Below are 24,218 nucleotides of genomic sequence, written 5' to 3'. Positions count from 1 at the left end.
TAACATTAATTCCAAACCCAAACCCTAACACTAAACTTCAAACAAACCCTACATCTGACAGTAATAACAAACCCTAACCCTAACACTACCATAACCCCAACCCTAAATCTAACCCTAACCTAACCCTAAACCTAAACCTAAAACTAAACCTAACGCTAAACTCTAATCATAACCCTAAACTTAGCACTAACCCTAACACTAACACTAAATGCTAACTGTAACCAAAACACTAACCCAACCACCAACTCTAATCCTAAATTCTAACCTTAACCCTAACACTAACCCTAAACCTAATTGTAACCTTAACCCCAACTGTAACATGAAGCCTATCCCTAACAGTATCTCTAACACCAAACCCGTAACCCTAACCCTAAACCGAAACCTAAAACTAGCCCAAAGCTTAACTGTAATTCTAACCCTAACACTAACCCTAAAATATAACCGTAAAACTAACCCTAAACCTAAAACTAAGCCTACGCCTAAACCTAACCCTGACCTACACCTCCAAACCTAACCCTAACCCTAACCCTAACCTCTAACACTAAACCTAACCCTAAAACTATCCCTAACCCTAAACCTAAACCTAACATTAAACTTAACATCTAACCCTAACCCTAACCCTAACCCTAAACTTCAACCAAACCCAAACCCTAAACATAACCCTAACACTAACCATAACCGTACCAAAAGCCTAACCGTGACCCTAACCCTAACCCTAACCCTAAGCCTAACCCTAATTCTATCCTTAACCCTAACACTAACCCAAAACCTAAACAAAAATCTAAACCTAACCCAAACCCTAACACTAACACTAAGCCTAAACATAACCCTAACACTAAACTCTAAAGCTAACTCTAACCCTAACCGTGACCCTAAACCTAAACCTAAGCTTTTACCCTTACCCTAACACTCGCCCTAACCATAAAGTCTAAGCCTAACGGTTACACTAAAGCTAATGCTAAACTCTAAACCTAAACCTAACCCTAGCACTAACAATAATCCTAAAACTAACACTAACCCTAAACTCTAACCCTAACACTAACACTAACCCTAACACTAACTCTAGCCATAAACCTAACACTAAACCTAACATTAATTCCTGCCCCTAATCCTACTCCTACCCGTTAAACTAACACTATACTGCCCATAATACGTAACCCTATCCCTAACCCTAAACCTACCATAACCCTAAACCTAACCCTAACCCTAACCCTAACCCATACATCTAACACTGACCCTAACCCTAAACTTAACTCTAACTCTAAACCTAACCATAACCCTAACACTAACACTAAACCTAACCCTAACACTAATCCGTACCTCTAACCATGAACCTAACCCTAACCCCAACCTTAATCCTAAACTTAACTCTAAAACTAACACTAACCTCTAGCCCTAACACTAACCCTAACCCTAACACTAAAACAAATACTAAACCAAACTTCTATCCCTAACCATAATCCTAAACTTTAACTTTAACCGTAACACTATCCCTAACACTAACCCTAACCCTATACCTAACACTATCCCTAACACCTAACCCCTAACCCTAACCATAACCCTAACTCTAAAACTAACCCTAAATAGAATGCTTACCCTAAACCAAAACCTAATCGTAACCCTAACCCTAACTATAACACAAAGCATAACCCTAACCCTCTTCCTAACACCTAATTTCTAATCCTCACCCTAATCATAACACTAACCCTAATCCTAACACTCACTGTAAACCTAATACTAAACCTAACCCTAACCTAATCATAACCCTAAACTCTAACACTAAACCTAACCCTAACACAAATCTTAACCCTAACACTAACCCTAAACCCTAACTCTAAACCTAACACTATCCCTAACCCTAACCCTAACCGTAAAACTAACCCTAAACCTAACCCTATCCCTAACACCTAAGCCCTGACCCTAACTCTAAACCTAACCCTAAAACTAAGACTAAAACTAACCCTAACACAAACCCTAACCCTAAGCCTTAACCTAAAGGTAAACATAACCCTAAGCCTAACCGTAATCAGAAGCCTAACCTTAAGCCTTGCACTAAATGCTAACCCCGAACCCCTAAACATAACCCTAAAACTAACCCTACCTATAATCGTAACCCTACCACTGACACTAAATTCTAATCCTAACACTAACCCTAAACCTAATCATAACCCTAATGCTAAACCTAACATTAATCCCTTTTCCTAACTGTAACTCTACCCCTTAAACTAACCTGAAGCCTGACTGTAATACCTAACACTAACCCTAAACCTAACCCTGGCGCTAACACCTAATGCCTAAACCTAAACCTAAACCTACCTCTAAATCTAACCCTAACCCTAACCCTAACCCTAACCCTAACCCTAATCCTAAAACTAACCCTATCACAACCATAAATTGTAATCCTAAAACTAACCCTAACCCTAACCCTAACACTATCCCTAACCCTAAACCTAAACATAACACTATCCCTAACCCTAACCCTAACCCTAACCCGAACCATAAACCTCAACTAAACTTAACATTAATGCATAAACCTAAACCTAACCCTACCCCTTAAACTAACCCTAACACTGATTGTAATACCTAATGCGAACCCTAACCATAAACCGGCCATAATATTATCACTACCTAAACCTAAACCTAAACCTTACTTCTAACCCTAACCTCACCCTGACCCTAACCACAAACCTAATTTTAACACTAACCTCTATCACTAACCCTAACCCTAAACCTACCATAATCCTAAACCTAACCCTAACCCTAACAGTAACCCATAACTCTAACACTAACTCTCACCCTAACTCTAAAACTAACCCTAACGCTAAACCTAAACCTAACATTAACCCTAACACTAACCCTAACTCTAACCCATACCTCTAACCCTAAACTTAACCCTAAACCTAACTTTAACCCTAAACCTAACTCTAAAACTAGATAACCTCTAACCCTAACACTAACCCTAACATTAACACTAAACCAAACCTCTAACCCTAATCTTAATCCTAACCTTTAACTCTAACTCTGACCATAACCCTAAACCTAACCCTAAATCTAAACATAATGCTAACATCTAACCATAAGCCTAACCCTAACCCTAACCTTAACCCTAAAAACTTACACCTAACCCTAACCCTAAACCTAATACTAACCCTAACCCTAAATTCTAATCCTAACACTACCGCTAACACTAACCCTAACCCTAAACCTAAACCTAAAACTAGCCCTAACCCAACTCTAACCCTAAAACTAACCCTAACCCTAATACTAACCCCAACCCTAAACCTAACATGAACACTAACCTTTAAACTAATCCCTAACATTAACCGTAATCCTAACCCTAAACTTAACCAAAAAACCCTATCCCTAAACCTAACACTATCACTAACCCTAACCCTAAACCTAACACTAACCCTAACACTATCCCTAACTGCTTACCCCTAACACTAAGCCTAACCCTAACTCTAAAATTAAACCTAAATCTAACACTAAACCTAACAACAAATTAATCAAAACCTTAACACTAACCCTAACCCAAAGCCTAACTCTAACACTCTTCCTAACACCTAACATCTAATCCTCACCCTAATCAAAACCCTAACCCGAACCCTTAACCTAACACTAATGCTAACCCTAACCGTAACCTAAACATAACCCTAAACTCTAACCCTAAACCTAATTCTAACCCTTACCTTAACCCTAACAATAACCCTAAACCTTAAATCTAAACCTAACACTATATGTAACAATAACACTAACCATAAACTTAACCTTAACCCTAACCCTACCCCTAACACCTAACCATTAACCCTAAATCTAAACCTAACACTAAAACTAACAATAAAACTAACCCTAACACTAACCCTAAACCTAAGCCTTACCCTAAGCTAATCATAATCCTAACCCTAACCATAATCGGAAGCCTAACCTTAAATCTCTCCCTAATCCCTAACCCCTAAAACCTAACCCTAACACTAACACTAACCCTAACCCTAAACGTAACCATAACCCTATCCCTACCACTAGCACTAACTTCTAATCCTAACCCTAACCATAAACCTAACCATAACCATAACCCTAAACCTAACATTAATCCCTTACCATAACCCTATCTCAACCCCTTAAACTAACCCGGATTCTGCCAGTAATAACTAACCCTAACCGTAACCCTAACCCTAACCCTACACTGTCGCTAACACCTAACCCCAAAACCGAACCCTAACCATACCTCTAAATCTAAACCTAACACTAAACCTAAACTTAACCCTAACCATAACCATAAGCCTAACCCTAATCTTAACCCAAAACCTAAACATAACTGGAAGCCTAACTCTAACGCTCTTCCTAACACCTAACCCCTAACACTAAACCTAAACCTAACCCTAACCCTAACCTTAAACGTAACCCTAAAACTAACCCTACCCTAACCATAAATTGTAATCCTAAACATAACAGTAATCCTAACTTAACACTAAACCTAACTGTAAAACTAAATTCTAAACCTAAACCTAACCATAACCCTAACCCTAACCCTAACCCTAACACTATAGCTAACCCTAAACCTAGCCTAAACCTAACACTATCCCTAACCCTAAAACTTACCCTAAACCTAACCCTAACCCTAACCCTAACCTTAACCCTAACGGTAACCCTAACGATAACTCTATCCCTAATACCAAACACCTAACCCTAATACTAACCCTTACCTGAAGCCTAACCATAACCCGCTTCCTATCATTTAACACCTAAATCTAAACCTAAACGTGACCTAACCCTAAGTGTAACTGTAACACTAACACTCAAACTTACTCTAACCCTAAATTCTAATTCTAACACTAAAGATATCCCTAACCTTAAATGTAACACTAACACTAAAATTTAACCCTAACCCTAACCCTAGCCCTACTTCTAAATCTAACCCTTACCCTAAACCTAACCCTAAACCTACCCATAACCCTAAGCCTAAACCTAATCGTAATGCAAAATCTAACCCTAAACGGGAGCCTAACCCTAACCCTAACCCTATCCCTAACACCTAACCTCTAACTCTAAACCTAAACCTAGACCTAACCCTAACCTTAAACGTAAACCTAACCCTAACCCTATACCAACCATAAAATGTAATGCTAAACCTAACCCTAACCTGACCCCTAAATGTAAACCTAAACCTAAACTCTAAACTTAAACCTAACCCTAACCCTAACCGTAACCTTAACCCTAACACTATCCCTAAACCTAAACCTTACCATAACCTTAACCGTAACCATAACACTAACCCTAACGCTCACTCTATGCCTAATACCTAACCCCTAAACCTAACCCTAACCCTAACCTGAAGCCTAACCATAACCCTCTTCCTAACACTTAACACCTAAATCTATACCTAAACCTAAACCTAACCCTAACCATAACAGTAAACCTAACCCTAACCATAAACCTAGCTCTAACCCTAAATTCTAACCCTAAACCTAAAAATAATCCTAACCCTAAACATAACGTAACCCTAAAATTTAACCCAAAAAATAACCCTAACCCTAACACTAGCCCTAAACCTAACTCTAATCCTAAACTCTAACCCTAAGCCTAACACAAACCCTAACCCTAACCAAAACCTTAAACCTAACACTAAACCTAACATTAATCCCTAACCCTAACCCTAATCTCACCCCCTTAAATTAACCCTAACACAGACCATAATACCTAACGTGAACCCTAACCCTAAAACTACCATAACACTATGCCTAACATTAGACCTACCCCTAAACCTAACCCTAAAGCTTACTTCTAACACTAACCCTGACCCTAACCACAACCCTAACTTTATCCCTAACCTCTAACACTAACCCTAACCCTAACACTAACCCTAACACTAAACCAAACTTCTAACCCTAATCTTAATCCTAACCTTTAACTCTAACTCTGACCATAACCCTAAACCTAACCCTAAATCAAAACCTAACGCTAACATCTAACCATAAGCCTAACCCTAACCCTAACCTTAACGCTAACACCTTACACCTAACCTTAACCCTAAACCTAATACTAACCCTAACCCTAAATTTTAATCCTAACACTACCACTAACACTAACCCTAACCCTAACCCTAAACCTAAACCTAAAACTAGCCCTAACCCAACTCTAACCCTAAACCTAACCCTAAACCTAATGTAACCCTTACCTTAACCCTAACACTAACCCTAACCCTAACCCTATCCCTAACACCTAACCCCTAACCCTAAATATAAACCTAACCGTAAAACTAACACTTAAATAATCCTAACACTAACCCTAAACCTAAGCCTTACCCTAAGCTAATCCTAACCCTAACCCTAACAGTAATCGGAAGCCTAACCTTAAATCTCCCCCTAATCCCTAACCACTAAACCCTAACCCTAACCCTAACAGTAACCCTAACCCTAAATGTAACCATAACGCTAACCCTACCACTAGCGCTAACTTCTAATCCTAACCCTAACCATAAACCTAACCATAACCCTAACCCTAAATCTAAAATTAATCCCTTACCATAACCCTATCTCAATCCCTTAAACTAACCCGAAGCCTGCCACTAATAACTAACCCTAACCCTAACCCTAACCCTAACACTGTCGCAAACACCTAACCCCTAAACCTAACCCTAACAGTGCCTCTAAATCTAACCCTATCCCTAAACCTAAACCTAACCCTTACCATAACCCTAAGCCTAACCCTCATCTTAACCCAAAACCTAAACATAACTGGAAGCCTAAATCTTACCCTCTCCCTAACACCTAACCCTAACACTAACCCTAAACCTAGCCCTTACCCTAACCTTAAACGTAACCCTAAAACTAACCCTACGCCAACCATAAATTGTAATCTTAACCTAACCCTAATCCTAACTTAACATTATACCTAACCCTAAAACTAAACTCTAACCCTAAACCTAACCATAACCCTAACCTTAACACTATACCTAACCCTAAACGTAGCCTAAACCTAACACTATCCCTAACCCTAAACCTTACCCTAAACCTAACCCTAACCCTAACCTTAACCCTAACGGTAACCCTAACTATAACTCTATCCCTAATACCAAACACCTAACCCTAATACTAACCCTTACCCGGAGCCTAACCATAACCCTCTTCCTTACACTTAACACCTAAATCTAAAGCTAAACCTGACCCTAACCCTAACCGTAACTGTAACACTAACCCTCAAACTAACTCTAACCTTAAATTCTAATTCTAACCCTAAAGATATCCCTAACCCTAAACGTAACAATAACACTAAAATTTAACCCTAACCCTAACCCTAACCCTACTTCTAAATCTAACCGTTACCCTAAACCTAACACTAAACCTATCCATAACTCTAAGCCTAAACCTAATCGTAATAGAAAACCTAACCCTAACCAGGAGCCAAACCCTAACCCTCTCCCTAACACCTAACCTCTAACTCTAAACCTAAACCTAGCCCTAACCCTAACCTTAAACGTAAACCTAACCCTAACACTACCCCAACCATAAAATGTAATGCTAAACCTAACCCTAACCCTAACCTGACCCTTAAACATAACCCTAAACCTAAACTCTAACCTTAAACCTAACCCTAACCCTAACCGTAACCTTAACAATAACACTATCCCTAAACCTAAACCTTACCATAAACCTATCAATAACCCTAACACTAACTCTAACGCTAACTCTATGCCTAATACCTAACCCCTAACTCTAACCGTAACCCTAACCTGAAGCCTAACGACAACCCTCTTCCTAACACTTAACACCTAAACCTATACCTAAACCTAAGCCTAATCCTAACCGTAACAGTAAACCTAACCCTAACCATAAACCTAGCTCTAACCTTAAAATTCTAATCCTAAACCTAAAAATAATCCTAACCCTAAACGTAATGTAACCCTAAAATTTAACCCTAAACCTAACCCTAATGCTAACACTAGCCCTAAACCTAACCCTAATCCTAAACTCCAACCCTAAGCCTAACACAAACCCTAACCCTAACCATAACCTTAAACCTAACACTAAACCTAACATTAATCCCTAACGTAACCCTAATCTCACCCCTTAAATTAACCCTAAAACAGACCGTAATACCTAACGTGAACCCTAAACCTAAAACTACCATAATACTATGCCTAACACTAGCCCTACCCCTAAACCTAACCCTAAAGCTTACTTCTAACCCTACCCTAACCCTGACCCTAACCACAACCCTAACCTTATCCCTAACCTCTAACACTAACCCTAACCCTAAAACTATCCCTAACACTAACCCTAAACCTAACACTAAACCTAAAATTTAATCCTAACCATAACCCTAAACCTAATCCTAACTGTAAACCAAAGCCAATCCATAACACTATCCATAACCCTAACCATAACCCTAATCCTAACTCTAACCCTAACCTTAACCCTAACATTAACCTTGAACCTAAACCTTAACCCTAAACGTAAACCTAATCCTAACCATAACCCTAACCCTGAACCTAAACACTAAACCAAAACATAACCAAAATGCTAACCCTAAACCTAGGCCTGAACTAAAGACGAACTGTAACCGTAACCATAACATTAACTCTAACCATAAATTCTAATCCTAAACCTAACCTTAACCCTAAACCTAACCCTAACCCTAAACCTAACCCTAACCCAAAACTCTAACCCTGAACCAAACCCTAACCCTAACTCTAACACTAAGCCTAACCTTAACACTAACCCTAAAATCTATCCCAAACCCTAAAAAGAACCCTAACCTAACCCAAACCATAAACTTAACCTGAAGCCTAACACTAACCCTCTCCATAACACCTAAGCCCTAACCCTAATCTTAAACTAACCGTAACCTTAACCCTAACCCGAAACCGAACACTAACCCTAACCCTCTCCAAAACACCTGACCCCTAACCCTAACCGTATCACTAACCCTGACATTAACCGTAATCATAATCCTAACCCTACCGCTAAACCTAACTTCTAATCCTAACCCTAACGTTAACCCTAACCCTAACCCTAAACTCTAACCCTAACCCTAATCCTAAACCTAAAGCTTAACTCTAAACATAGCCTTAAGCGTAACCCTAACCCTAAACTTAACCCTAAACCTAACCCTAAAACTAAACTCTAACACTAACACTATCCCTAACCCTAAACCTAAACCTAAAACTAACACAATCCCAGCACTAAACCTTACACTAAAACTAACCCTAAGCCTAACCAGAAGCCTAACTATATGCCTAACACCTAACCCTAAACCTAAACCTAACCCTAACCCTAACCCTAACCCTAAAAATAACCCTAACCCTAAAATTTAACCCTAAACCTAACCCTAACCCTAACACTAACCCTAAACCTAACCCTAATCCTAATCTCTAACCCTAACCATAACACTAACCCTAACCCTAACCATAAACCTAACCCCAAACCCAACATTAATGCCTAACCCTAACCCTAACCCTAACCTTACCCCTTAAACTAACCCTAACACTGACTCTAATACCTAACCTGTACCCTAACCCTAAACCTACCATAATATTATCCCTAAACCTAACCCTACCCCTAAACCTAACCCTAAACCTTCTTTCTAACCCTCCCCTAACCCTGAACCTAAGCACAACCCTAACTGTAACACTAACCTCTATCACTAACCCTAAACCGACCATAACCCTGAACCTGACACTAACCCTAACCGTAACCCATCCCTCTAAAACTGACCCTAACCCTAACACTAAACCTAAACATAACCCTAAACCTAACCATAACCCTAACCCTAACCATAACACTAACTCTAAACCTAACCCTAACATGTACCTCTAAACCTACACCTAACACTAACCCTAAACTTAACCCAAAACCTAACTCTAAACCTAACACTAACATCTAACTCTAACACTAACACTAACCCCAACCCTAACACTAACACTAAACCAAACTTCTAACCCTAAGCTTAATCGTAACCTTTAACTCTAACCATAATCATAACACTAACCCTAACCCTAACACTAAACCTAACACTAACTCAAACACTATCCCTAATACCTAACCCCTAACCCTAACCCTAACTCTAAAACTAACGGGAAATCTAACCCAAAACCCTAACACTAAACCTAATCGTAATGCTAACCCAAACACTAACCCAAAGCCTAACCCTAAACCTATTCCTAACACCTAATCTCTAATCCTCAACATAATCATATCTGTAACCCTAACCCTAACCCTTACCCTAACATTATTCCCTAAGCCTAACCCTAACTAACCATAACCATAAACTCTAACCAAAAACATAACACTAACCCTAACCTTAACCCTAACACTAACCCTAAACACTAACTCTAAATCTAACACTATCCCTAACCCTAACCTAATCGTAAACCTAACCCTAACCCTAACCCTATCCCTAACACATAACCCCTAAACCTAATGCTAAACCTAAACCTAAAACTAACACTAAAATTAACCCTAACACTAACCCTAACCCTAAGCCTTAACCTAAAGCTAATCGTAACCCTAACCATAACCGTAATCCGAAGTTTAACGTTAAACCACTCCCTAAACCTTAACCCCTAACCCTAAGCCTAAAACTAACCCTAATCCTAACTATAACCATAATCCTAACCATACCTCTTACACTAACCTCTAATCCTACCACTAACCCTAAACCTATCCATAACCTTAACCCTAAACTTAACATTAATCCCTTACCCTAACCCTAATTCTACACCTTAAAGTAACCCAAAGCCTGACTGTAATACCTAACAATATCCCTAGCCCTAACCCTGTCGATAACACCTAAACCCTAAACCTAACCCTAACCCTACCTCTAAATCTAACCCTAAAACTAAACCTAACACTAAACCTAAAGCTAAAACTTACCATAACCCTAAGCCTAAAGCTAATCGTAACCCATAACTTAACCATAACCGGAAGCCTAACCCTAACCCTCTCCCTAACACCTAACCCCTAAGTCTTATCCTAAACCTAACACTAACCCTAACATTAAATTTAACCCTAACCCAACCATAAATTGTAAACCTAAACCTAACCCTAACCCTAACCTTAACACTAAACCTAAACATAAACATAAACTCTAACCCTAAACCTAACCCTAACCCTAACTCCAACCCTAACCCTAATGCTAAGTCTATCCCTAATACCTAAACCCTAACCCTAACCCTAACCCAAAGCCTAACCATAACCCTCTTCCTCACACTTAGCACCTAAACCTAAACCTAAACCTAAAGCTACCCTCACCCTAACCGTAAACATAACCCGAACCCTAAATCTAATTCTAACATTAAATACTAATCCAAATCCTAAAAATAAACCTAACCCTAAACATAACCCTAACCCTAAAATTTAACACTAAACCTAACCCTAACCCTAACACTAACCCTAAACCTAACCCTAATCCTAAACTCTAACCCTAAACCTAACACTAACCCTAACCCTAACCATAAACCTAACCCTAAACCTAACATTAATAACTAACCCTAACCCTAACCCTATTCCTTAAAATAACCCTAACACTGACCGTAATACCTAACCCGAACCCTATCCCTAAACTTACCATAACACTATTCTGAACCCTAAACCTATCCCTAAACCTTACTTCTAACCCTACCCTAAACCTGACCCTAAACAGAAACCTAACCTTAACAATAACCTCTGACACTAACCGTACGCTAAACCTACCATAACACTAAACCTAACCCTAACCCTAAACCATACCTCTAAGACTAACCCTAACTCTAACCCTAAACCTAACCCTGTCGCTAACACCTAACCCCTAACCCTAACCATAAACCTACCTCTAAATCTAACCCTGACCCTAAACCTAATGATAACCCTAAACATAACCCTAAGCCTGAATCTAATCTTTAACCAAAATCTAACCGTAACTGGAAGCCTAACTCTAACCCTCTACCTAACACCTAACCCTAACCTTAAACGTAACCCTAAAACTAACCCTACCCCAACCATAACTTTTTACCCAAAACCTAAACCTAACCTGTACCTTAACACTAAACGTAAACCTAAAACTAAATTGTAAACCTAATCCTAACCCTAACACTATACCTAACTATAAACGTAACATTAAACCTAACACTATCCCTAACCCTAAAACTTACCCTAAACCTAACCCTAACCCTAACACTAACCATAACCCTAACGCTAACTCTATCCCTAATACCTAACCACAAACCCTAACCCTAACGCTAACCCGAAGCCTAACCATTACCCTCTTCTTAACACTTAACACCTAACCATAAACCTAAACCTAACCTTAACCCTAACCGTAACTGTAACCAAAACCTAACCCTAAATTTAACACAAACCCTAAATTCTATTCCTAATCCTAATAATAAACCTAACCCTAAACATAACCCTAACCCTAAAATTTAACCCTAAACCTAACCTAACACTAAGCCTAATCCTAAACTCTAACCCTAACACTAACCCTAACCCTAACTATAAACCTAACCCTACACCTAACATTAATCCCTAACCCTAACCCTAAATCTACCCCTTAAAATAACTCTAACACTGAACGTAATACCTAACCCGAACCCTAACCCTAAACCTACCATAACACTATCCCTAACCCTAACCTTACCCCTAAACCTATCCCTAAACCTTACTTCTAACCCTACCCTAACACTGACCCTAACCACAAACATAACCTTAACCCTAACCTCTATCACTAACCCTAACTTTAAACCTACCATAATGCTAAACCTTACCCTAACCCTAAACCACAACTCTAAGACTAACCCTAACCCTAACCCTAACCCTAACCCTGTCACTAAAACCTAACCACAAACCCTAACCCTAACCCTAACACTTACCCTAAACTCTAACTGTAACACTAACCCTAACACTAACCCTTAAATCTAACGCTCACCCTAACCCTAATCGTTACCCAAAACCTAACCGTAACCAGGAGCCTAACATTAACCCTCTCCCTAACACCTAACCCATAACTCTAACCCTAAACCTAGCCCTAACCCTAACCTTAACAGTAACCCTAAAACTAACCCTACCCCAACAATAAATTGTAATCCTAACCCTAACCTAACGCTAAGCTTAACACTAAACCTAACCCTAAAACTAAACTCTAACCCTAAACCTAAACCTAAACCTAACCCTAACCCTAACACTATACCTAACCCTAAAACTAACACTAAACTTAACACTATCCCGAACTATAAAACTTACCCTAAACCTAACCCTAACCCTAACCCTAACCATAACCGTAATGTTAACACTATCCCTAATACATAACACCTAACCCTAATCCTAACCCCAACCCGAAGCCTAACCATAACCCTCTTGCTAACACTTAACACCTAACCCTAAACCTAAACCTAACCCTAACCCTAACTGTAATCGTAACCCTAACCCTAAACCTAACTGTAAACCTAAATTCTAATACTAACCCTGAAAATAACCCTAACCCTAAATGTAACCCTAACCCTAAAATTTAACCCTAAACCTAACACTAAGCCTAACACTAACTCTAAACCTAACCCCAATCATAAACTCTAACCCTAACCCTAATCATGTCGCTAACACCTAGCCCCTAACCCTAAACCTAACCCTACCTCTAAATCTAACCATAACCCTAAATCTAAGCCTAACACTTACCATAACCCTAAGCCTAAACCGAATCGTAACCCAAAACCTAACCATAACTGGAAGCCTAACCCTAACACTCTCCATAACACCTAACCCCTAACTCTAACCCTAAACCTACCCCTAACCCTAACCTTAAATGTAACCCAAACCCTAACCCTACCCCAACCATAAATTGTAATCCTCAACCTAAACTTAACCCTAAACTTAACCCTAAACCTAACACTAAACATAAACTCTAAACCAAAACCTAAACCTAACCCTAAAACTAACACTAACACTAACAATATCACTAACCCTAAACCTTACCCTAAACATAACCTGACGCCTAACCGCAACCCTAACTCTAAGGCTAAGTCTATCCCTAATACCTAACCCCTAAACCTAACCAGAACCCTAACTCTAACCTGAAAACTAACCATAATCCTCTTCCTAACACTTAACACCTAAACCTAAACCTAAACCTAAACCTAACCATAACCCTAACTGTACCCGTAACCCTAATCCTAAACTATCTCTAACCCTAAATTCTAATCCTAAGCCTAAAAATAACCCTAACCCTAAATTTAACCCTAAACCTAAAATTTAACCCTAAACCTAACCCTAACCTAAACACTAACCCTAAACCTAACCCTAATCCTAAACTCCCCTAACCCTAACCCTAACCCTAACCCTAACCAAAATCCTAACCCTAAAACTAACATTAATCCATAAACGTAACCCTAAACTTACACCTTAAAGTAACCCTAAAACTGACAGTAATACCTAATCCGAACCCTAACTTTAAACCTACCATAACACTATCCCTAAACTTACCCAACCCCTAAATGTAACCCTAACCCTTACTCCTAACCCTACCCTAACCCTGAACCTAACCACAACCCTAACCTTAACCTTAACCTCTAACACTAACCCTAACCCTAAACCTACTATAACCCTAAACCTAACCCTAACCTTAACCCATAGGTCTAACACTAACCCTAACCCTAAGCTCTAACCATAACACTAACCATAACCCTAACCATAACCATAATCATAACCCTGAACCTCAGCTTTAACCCTAACCCTAACCCTAACCATAACAATAACCATAAATTCTAAGCCTAACCGTACCACTAAGCCTAACCCTAATTCTTAGCCTAAAACAAATGCTAACCTCTAACCATAAACCTAACCCTAATCCCAATCCTAACCCTAACCATAACACTAAACCTAACTTCTAACCCTGACACTAACCCTAACCATAAACCTACACCTAAACCTAACCCTAAGCCTAACCCTAACACTAACCCTAAAACTAATCTAAAAACTACCCTAACCATAACACAAAGTCTAACTCTAAATCTCCCGCTAACATCTAACCCCTAACCCTAACCTTAATCATAACCCTAAGACTAACCCTAACCCTAACCCTAACCCTAACCTAACCCTAACCCTAAACCTAACACTAACCATAACAATAACCTTAAACCCAAACCTAACCATAACCCTAAACTCTAACACTAAACCTAAACAAAACCCTAAACATAACGCTTAAACTAACACTAACCCTAAACTCTAACTGTAACTCTAACCCTAACACTAATCTTTAAATCTAACACTAACCTTTAAATCTAACACTAACCCTAACCCTAACCATAGACCTAAATCTAAACCTAAATCTAAAACTAATGCTAACCGCTAACAATAACCCTAACATAACCCTAACCCATAAACCTAAACCTAACCCTAAACCTAACCCTAAATTCTAATCCTAACACTAACCCAAACCCTAAACCTAACCATAACCCTAACCTTAAACATAACCCTAACACTAACACTAACCTAACCATAACCTAACCATAATCATAACCCTATCCCTAACACCTAACCCCTAAACCTAACCCTAACACTAAAACTAACGCAAAATTCTAATCATAAGCCTAACCGTAACCCTAACCCTAACCCTAACCCTAAAACTAACCCTAACCCAAACCCTAATGCTAACCATAGCCATAACCTTAACCTTAAACTTATCCCTAACACCCAACCCCTAAACCTAACCCTAAACCTAACCCAAACCCTAACCCTAACCCTAAAGCTAAATCTAATGAAAAACCTAAAGCTAACCCTAACCCTAACCCTAAACTGAACATAATTGTAACCCTAACACTAAACATAACCCTAAGCGTAAACTTAACAATAACTCTAACTCTAACCTTAACCCTAACCTTAACACTAAACCTAACCCTAATACTAACACTAACACTAACCTCTAAACCTAACCCTAGCACTAACTGTAATCCTAACCCTAAGCCTAACCACTAACCCTAATCCTAAACCTTACCCTATCTCTAACCCTAACCCTAAACCTAAACCAAACCCTGAACCTAATATTTAACCCTAAGCCTAAACCTAAAGCTATCCATCACCTCTAAGACTAACCCTAACCATAACCCTAACTGTAAATCTTACCCTAAAAAGAATACTAAATTCTACCGTAACCCGAACCCTAACTGCAATCCTAACCATAACACTAACCCTAACCCTAAATGTAACACTAAACTCTAACCATAACACTAACACTAACCCTAAGCCTAACCGTAACACTAACACTAACCTCTAACACTAAACCTAACCATAAAACTAACACTAAACTTAACCCTAACCATAACCCTAACCCTAAACCTAACATTAATCCCTTACCCTAACACTAACACTACACCTTAAACTAACACTAACCCAATCTGTAATACCTAACCCTAACCCTAACCCTAAACCTAGCATAACCCAGCCCTAACCCTAACCATGACCCTAAACCAAACACTAACCCTAAACCTAACCCAAACCCGTACTTTTAACCCTAAGCCTAAAACTAAACCTAACCCTAAGGCTAACCCTAACCATAACCCTAACCCTGCCCTTAACCTTAACCATAATAGTAACCCTAATCCTAACAATAAACGATAACCCTAACCATAACCCTAACCATTACCCTAACCCATAAACCTATACCTCACACCTAATTCCTAACCCTAACCCTAAACCCTAACCCTAAACCTTACCCTAACCCTAACCTAATTGTAACCCTAACCCTAACTAAAACCCTAAGCCTAACCCTAACCCTAACCCTAACTCTTACCCAAACCCTAATACTAACCCTAACCCTAACTCTAACCCTAACACTAACTTCTAGACATAACCCTAAACGTAACCGTAACCCTACTCACTAAAATTAACCAATAACCCTAATCTTAACCCTTACCCTATCCCTAACCCTGATGCTAACCCTAACCATGAACATAAGCTTTAACTCTAACACTAACACTAACCATAACCTTTAAGCCTAACCCTAACACTAACTTCTAACCCTAACCCTAAACCTAAACCTAAACCTAAACCTAACCCTAACCCTAACATCTAACCCTAACCATAACACTAACCCTAACCCTAACCCAAACTGTAACAATCATCTCAAACCCTAGTCGTAAGCCTGACCATAACCCTAACCGTAACCATACCCCTTAAATTAAACCTAAGCCTGACTGTAATACCTAACCCTAAAGCTAACCCTAAACCTAGCATAACCCAAACACTAACCCTAACCCTAACCCTAAGGCTAACCCTAACCCATATCTCTAAACATAACCCTAACCATAATACTAACCATAAACCAAAGCCTAACCATAACCCTATCCATAACTCTAACCCTAACCCTATCCCTAACCCTAATCCTAACCCTAAACCTAACCCTAAAACTAAACCTAAACCTAAACCTAACTCTAAACATAACACTAACCCTAACCCTAACAACACTAAACTTCTAACACTAACGTCTAAACCAAACCCTAACCCTAACCATAACCCAAACCCTAAACCTAAGCTTTAACCCTAATCCTAACACTAACCTAAAGATAACCTCTAAGCCTAACCCTAACCCGAACCCTAAATCTAACCCTAAACTTTAACACTAAACCTAATGCTAACCTCTAAGCATAAGCCTAAACCTAATACTAAACCTAACACTAACCCTAACCCTTACCCTAAACCCTATCCCTAACACTAACACTATCCATAACACTAAACCTAAAAGTAAAACTAACCCTAAACCTAACCCTAAACCTAACCCTATCCCTAACACCTAACCCGTAAATCTAACCCTAAACCGAACCGAAAACCTAACTCTGACCATAACACTAACCCTAAATCTAATCATAACGCTAACACTAACCGTAACCCGAAGCCTAACCATAACACTCTCCCTAACACCTAACCCCCAGCCCTAAACCTAACACTAACCTTAACCATAACCAAAACCGTAACCATAAACCTAATTCTACCCCTAACCCTAACTTCTAATCCTAACCCTAACCTTAACCCTAACACTAACCCTAACACTAACTCTTACCTCTAACACTAACCATAACCCTAAATCTAACCCTAACCAATACCTCTAACATTAACCCTAACCCTAACCCTAACCTTAACCTCTAACCCTAACCCTAACCCAAACACTAAATTATACCTAACGCTAACCCTAAACCTAACACTGATTCTAACTTGTAACCCTAACCCTAAACCTAAACCTAACCTTAAATCTCAACCTAACCTTAACCCTAACCATAACCCAAAGCCTAACTGTAGCCCTATCCCTAACACTAACACTAACCCTAATCCTAACTCTAAGCCTAACCCTAACCCTAAACCTAACCCTAACTCTAAACCTAACCCTAATCCTAACACAAACATTAACGCGAAACCTAACACTAATACTAACATCTAAACCTAACGCTAACCCTAACTGTAACCCTAACCATAAACTTAAGCTTTAACCCTAACCATAACCTCTAAGCCTAACCCTAACACTAACGCTAACCCCAAACACTAACCTCTAAACCTAACCCTAACCCTAACAGTAACGCTAAGCTTTAAACCTATCCCTAACTCTAATCATAAACATAATCTTTAACCCTAACCCTAACCCTAACTCTAATCCTAAACCTAACGCTAAGCCTAACCCTATCCCTAACCCTAAGCGTAACCCTAATACTATCCGTAACCCTAATTCTAACCGTAAACCTATCACTAACACTAACCCTAACCCTAACACTAACCCTATACCTAACACCTAACCCCTAACTCGAACCCTAAACCTAACCCTGAAACTAACCATAAACTTAACACTAACCCTAACCCTAAGCCTAAAACTAATCGTAATCCTAAACCTAACACTAACCAAGAGCCTAACCCTAACCCTTTCCCTAACAACTAAGCCCTAACGCTAACACTCAACCTAGCCCTAACACTAACCCTAAACGTAACCCTAACCATAAATTCTAATCATAAAACTAACCCTAAAACTTACACTAAGCCTAATAACTAACCCTATACCTAACCCTAACCCTAACACAAAAACTAAACCTAACCCTAACACTAAACTGTAACCCAAACCCTAACCTTAACACGAAACCTAACCCTAACACTAACCCTAATCCTAACCCTAAATCGAACCCTAAACCTCAACCTAACCCTAAGCCTAAAAATAACCCTAAACCTAACCCTAACCATAAACACTAACCGTAACCCTATCCCTAACCTTAACCCTAAACCTAACACTATCCCTCACCCTAAATCTAACCATAAACCTAACACTAACACTAAATCTAACCCTAACACTACTGCTAACCCTATCCATAACACCTAACCCCTATCCCTAACCCTAACCCTAACCCTAAGCCTAACCTTCATCCTTACCCTAAACCTAATTGTAACCCAAAACCTAACCATAACCTGAAGCCTAACCAAAACCCTCGCCCTAACACCTAAATCTTAACCCTAACCCTAAACCTAAACCTAACCCTAAACATAACCATAACATTAACCCTAAACCAAACCCTAAACCTAAATACTAATCATAAACCTAAACCTAAAATTAACCCTAAACCTAAAATCTAAACCAACCCTAAACATAACCCTTACTGAAACCTTATTCCTAACACCTAACCCTTAAACCTAACACTAACCCTAACCCTAAAACTAACAATAAATCTAACGCAAACACTAACCCTAACACTAATGCTAACCTAATTGTAACCCTAACCCTAACAATAACCCGAAGCCTAACCATAAACCTATTCCTAACACCTAAGCCCTAAACCTAACCCTAACCATAACCCTAATCCTAATCCACACCCTAACCCTAACCGTAACACTAAACCTAATCCTAACCCTAACCCTAACTCTAATCTTAAACCTAACCCTAACCCTAACACTAACCTAATCATAACTGTAACCCTAACAATAAACCAAAGCCTAAGCGTAAACCTATCCCTAACCCTAACCGTTACCCTAAACCTAACCCTAAACTTCAGCTTTAACCCTAAACCTAAACCTAGCCCTAACCTCTCAGCCTAAACCTATCACTAACTCAAATACTAACCCTAACTCTAACCCTAACCTAAACCCTAACCCTAATACTAGCCCTAACCCTAACCCAAGCATTATCACTAACACCTACCCCTAACCTTAACCCTAAACCTAACCGTAAAACTAACACTAGCCATAAACCTAAACCTAAGTTTTAACCATTACCCTAACCCTAACGTTAAACATAAACTCTAAGCCAAACCCTAACCGTAACCCTAAAGACAAACTCCAACCCTAAAGCTAACACCACCTCTAATCATAACCCTAACCCTAAGCTTAACCCTAACTCTAACACTAACCCTAACCATAAACTCTAGTGTAACAATAACCCTAACCATAACCCTAAATTTAGCCCTAACATCTAACCCTAACCCTAAATCTAACTCTATACCTAACCCTAACCCTAACACTGAACCAACTTCTAACGCTAGCACTAACCCTAAAACTAAACCTAAACCTAACCCAAACCCTAACCCTAACCCTAACCTTAAACCTAACCCTAACCCTAAAACCTAACAGTAAACCTAACACTATTCCTAAAACCAAAACCCACCATAAACCTAACCATTACTCTAAACCTAAACCTAACCATAACCCTAACCTTAACCCTATCCCTATTCCTAACACCTAAGCCTAACCGAAACCCTAAACCTAACCCTAAAACTAACACAAAACCAAACTGTAACCCTAATCCTAAGCCTAACCCTAAACCTAATCGTAAACCTAACACTAACCGTAACCCAAAACCTAATCTTAACCCTCTCCCTAACAACTAACCCCTAACCCTAAACCTAACACAAAACCTAAACCTAACCGTAACCATAACTCTATCTCTACCACTAACCCTAACATCTAAACTTAACCCTAACACTAACCCTAACCCTAACACTAAGCATAACCAAAACCCTAAACCTAACATTAATCCCTAGCCCTAACTCTAACCCTACCCCTTAAACTAACCCTAAATCTGACTGTAATACCTAATCCTAACACTAACCCTAACCATAGCATAACCCTAAACCTAACCCTAACCCTAAACCTAACCATAACCCTAACACATACCTCTAACCGTAACCCGAAGACTAACCCTAACACTAAACCTAACCCTAACCCTAACGCTAACCATATACACTAAGCTGAACATTAACCCTAACTCTAACCCCAAACTATACCACTGAACCTAACGCTAAACTCTAACAATTACCCTAACCTGAAACCTAACCCGAACACTAACCCTTAACCTAAAGCCTAACCCCAACCCTAAAACTATCCGTAACCCTAAACGTAACATTAAACCTAACCATTACCGTAACCATAATCCTAACCCTAACCCTAACCATAACCATAATCCTACCCCTAACACTTAACCCCTGACCCTAACCCTACCTCTAACCCTAAAACTAACCATAAAGCTAAAACTAACCCTAAATTTAACCCTAACCCTAATCCTATCCCTAACACATAACCCCTAAACCAAACTCTAAACCTAAACATAAAACTAACCGTAAACCTAAAGTTAACCATAACCCTAACCCTAACCATAAACCTAATCATAACCATAACACTAACCATAACCCGAAGATGCACCCTAATCTTCTCCTTAACACCTAAGCCCTAACACAAACCCTAACACTAAAGCTAACCCTCACTGTAAACTTAACCCGAACCCTACCCCTAACACTAACTTCTAATCATAACATTAACCCTAAACCTGAACCTAACACTAACCCTAAACATTAACCCAAAACCTAGCACTAACACTCACAATAACCATGAAGCTAGCACTAACCCTAAACACTAACGCTAACACTAACCCTAACACTAACCTTTAACTCTAACCCTAAACCTAACACTAACCGTAAACCTAACGCTAATCTTTAACCATAACCCTAAAGCTAACACTACCACTAACCCTAACCCTAACCCTGAACTCTAACCGAAACCAAAACCCTAACGTTACCACTAACCCTAATTCTAAACTCTAACCCTAACCCTAACAATAATCCTACACCTAATCGTAACCCTAACTCTAACAGTAACACGAAGCCTAACCCTAACACTCTCCCTAACACATAACACCTAAATCTAACAAAAAAACTAACACTCACCCTAACAACTAACACTTAACACTAACCCTAAACCTAACCCTAACCCTAAACCTAACCATAACCCTAATCCTAAACATAACCCTAACCCTAAATTCTAATCTTAATCCTAACCCTAACACTAACTGCAACCCTAATGCTAACCATAACCCTAACCCTAACCCTAACCCTTACCCTAAACTCTAACCCAAAACCTAACCCTAACCGTAACACTAAACCTAACCCTAACCCTAAAATAAAACTAACACAAAACCCAACATTAATCCCTAACCCAAAACCTAACACTACCCCTTAAATAAACCGTAAACCTGACAATAATACCTAACACTAACCCTAAAACTACTATAACCCAACCCTAACGCTAACCCTAATCCTAACACTAAACCTAACCCTAACCCTAAAATTAACGTTAACCTCTAACCATAACCCTAAACCTAACACTAACCATAACCCTAACCCTAACCCTGAATTCTAACAGTAAACAAAACACTAACGCTATCCCTAGCCCTAATTCTAAACTCTAACCTTAATCCTAACACTAACCCTAAACCTAATTGTAACCTTAATGCTACCCATAGCCTGAGCCTAACCCCAACAAACTCGCTAACACTTAACCCCTAACCCTAACCCTAAACCTAAACCTAAACCCATCCCTAGCCTTAACCCTAACTCTAACCCTAACACTCACCCTAAACTCTAACCAAAACACTAACTCTAACCCTAAATTTAACCCTAACCCATACCTCAAACCCTTACCCTAACCCTAACCCTAACCCTAATGCTAACCCTAAACCTAACCCTAAACTCTAACGCTAACACTAACCCTAAAACTATCCCTAAAGCTAACCCTAAAACTAACATTAAACCTAACTTCTAACCCTAACCCTAACCCTAACCCTAAACCTCAACCTAAACATAACACTAACCATAACCCTAACACTAACCATAACTGTAACCCAAAGAAGAACTGTGACCCTAAACCTAACCCTAACCCTAAGCCTAACCCTAATTCTATCCTTAACCCTAACATTAACCATAAACCTAAACATAACCCTAAACCTAAACCAAACCCTAACACTAACACTAACCCTAAACATAACCCTAACAATAACTTCTAAATCAAACCTAACCCTAACCTAACCATAATACTAATCCTACCCCTAACACGTAACCCCTAATCCTAACCCTACATCTAACCCTAAAACTAACCGTAAAGCTAACCCTAACCCTAACTCTAACCCTAACACTAATCCTATCCCTAACACTTAAACCCTAACCCCAATACTAAACCTAAACCTAAAACTAACTGTAAACCTAAACCTAACCCTAACCCTAAACCTAAACCTAAACCTAATTGTAACCGTAACACTAACTGTAAAAAGAAGCCTAACCCTAACCCTCTCCCTAACACCTAAACCCTAGCACTAACCCTAAAACTAACCCTAACCCTAACCATAACCGTAACCCTAACCCTACTCCTAACACTAACTTCTAATCCTAATATTAACCCTAACCCTAACCCTAAACATAAAACTAACACTAAACCTAACATTAATCCCTAACCCAAACACTAACACTACCCCTTAAACAAATCATAAACCTGACAGTAATACCTAACACTAACCCTAACACTACCATAACCCCAACCCTAATGCTAACCCTAATCCTAACACTAAATCTAAATCTAACCCTAAACCTAACGTTAACATCTAACCATAACCCTAAAACCTAACACTAACCATAACTCTAACCCTAACCCTAAACTCTAACCGTAACCAAAACATTAACGCTACCCCTATCCCTAATTCTAAAATCTAACCTTAATCCTAACACTAACCCTAAACCTAATTGTAAACTTAACCCTAACCGTAACACGAGCCTAACCCTAACAAACTTTCTAACACCTAACACCTAAAACTACTAAGCTTAACCCTAACTCTAACCCTAACACTCACCCTAAACTCTAACCGTAACACTAACTCTAACCCTAAACCTAACCCTAACCCATACCTCAAACCCTAACCCTAACCCTAAACCTAACGTGAACCCTAAATTATAACACCAACACTAACCCTAA

This window comes from Cavia porcellus, unplaced genomic scaffold (assembly GCF_034190915.1).
Source record: "Cavia porcellus strain 051 isolate PalLab524CR breed Dunkin Hartley unplaced genomic scaffold, mCavPor4.1 scaffold_39, whole genome shotgun sequence".
Classification (NCBI taxonomy): domain Eukaryota; kingdom Metazoa; phylum Chordata; class Mammalia; order Rodentia; family Caviidae; genus Cavia; species Cavia porcellus.
The sequence above is the reverse complement of the archived record's forward strand: the minus strand, read 5'-3'. Positions refer to the sequence as shown.